The sequence below is a fragment of the Macrobrachium nipponense genome, chromosome 34, assembly GCF_015104395.2.
Source record: "Macrobrachium nipponense isolate FS-2020 chromosome 34, ASM1510439v2, whole genome shotgun sequence".
NCBI classification, from domain to species: Eukaryota; Metazoa; Arthropoda; class Malacostraca; order Decapoda; family Palaemonidae; genus Macrobrachium; species Macrobrachium nipponense.
In genome coordinates this window covers 9721421-9723368 of record NC_061095.1, presented here as the reverse complement: position 1 = coordinate 9723368, position 1948 = coordinate 9721421, and positions in this window count along the sequence as shown.

Sequence of the window (1948 nt, the reverse complement as noted above, 5' to 3'; positions counted from 1 at the left end):
CAAAAACATGTTCTTCAAACACGCAGGATAACTAATTAGCCTGGAGATTAATAAATCGGATCTGACTAGGTTTCTGTAGGTCGCAACAATTATAATTACATACGCGCCGACTGGGGGATAAATCTAGCATAACGACGACGAACACCACGAGGTGCTGTGCGAACATCCACCAACATATTATATCCATAGATTGCGCTGGCAGTTTACTGTTGGCCTTGGACCCTTTCTGGACATAACCCTGCAGGTATTCGATCCGTTACAAGCCTCATACAACCCTTGCCTTCCCTAACCCGCCTACCCCAAACCCCCCCAACACACAAATGCCCCCTACCGGAGCTCCGGAGTGCATTCGAACCCAGATGGAGAAACCTTGGGAAAATCTATTCTCTATTAAGAACAAGCCGTTCACGGGTGGGAGAACGATACCTCTATATAATGCAAAGGGCAAAGAGAACCATCTGGTAAGTTCAACTTACGTCACCCTCTCTCTTTCTTTCTCTTTCACTCCCTCAAGATAAGCAAAAATAATACATTTAGTGAATATGAAAATTTAGCGGAGAAATTGCAATTTTTGGCTTTGTACTGCTGTAAAGACGTAACAAAAATATATCTTGCAAATCACAAGGAAAACTGTTAACAACAATGACCACAGAAATGATTTTTTGCTCTTATTATTGTAAATGATGGATACGAACCTCATTATAACTCACAATGAAGCGTTTGCTATGTACCTTCACATTATTATTATTATTTACAAGGATATGATCAGAGGGAAACGCTGCCAACCGCTCAAGCGCGAGTGATCTACGCCTGCTTCCACTCGAGTATCAAGTCTTAAATCAGCTGAAACGTAAAATCAATGGATGAGGCCAATAAATCTATGAAGGAAGACAGTAAACTAATGCAAAACCCCTCAAAAACTGATGGACGAAGACAGCGAATAAATGGATGAAGACAATCAATTATGTTAGTACCGAGAGCAATATCAAGGCAAAAAATGTTTCTCGAACTAAACAGGGCAGCGATGTGCATGAAGCTCTCCAGGCTCTTCTTTTTCTTCTTCTTCTTCCGACTGTGCTTTGTTGAATAAAACTGAAATTCAAAGCCTCCTTTATTGCATAAAATAAAACAAAAATATAGAAACAAATAAAACTTATTATAAATCTACTAATACAAAACTCAATCCAGAAATACAGTTAAAGGACTCTAAAGAAGCAAGTGACAATCATAGAAAACAATTATAATTTCAAAATCATTTACAATCGTCCAAAGAAACTAAAATAACCTATACAGATACAAAGAAAACCTCCGTGCAAACAATTTAAAAAGCTTCACGAAGATGACACCTTCACGGAATAGGAGCTTAAAGATAAATCAAAACCGCGAAAAAACAAACAAATTAAACAAGATGAATGAACAAGTCACAAGAAAAAATATATATATAAAAGGGCAAAACTAAATGTGCAGGGATGAGGAGAAGGTCGAACGTAGCCACACACACACTCTACGTCTTGAACGAGAAGATATGTGAAGAAATAAATCAGTATAAATCAGTGGTGCCTTTTCTAAAGGATAAAACATCTTGCAGATTATGAGTATTTAGTGGCTGATACCATAAAAGGAGGGACGAATTTACGCTAAGAACTGTGACATTACGAACAGGACATCGACAAATTGTGGTGACGGGGGTCAGGCGACAGGCCTGAGAGAGAGAGAGAGAGAAGAGAGAGAGAGAGAGAGAGAGAGAGAGAGAGAGATTCATCTATCCAGATTTCACCTACATATCCCTTAAATTTCACAAAAAAATACGTAATAGTAACAAAATAATAATGAGTAACAGATAAAAAGTGTTGAATATATACGGGCTAAAAAAAAAGAAAAAAAAAGAACGATGTCGCAGTACATGTGAGAGAGAGAGAGAGAGAGAGAGAGAGAGAGAGAGAGAGAG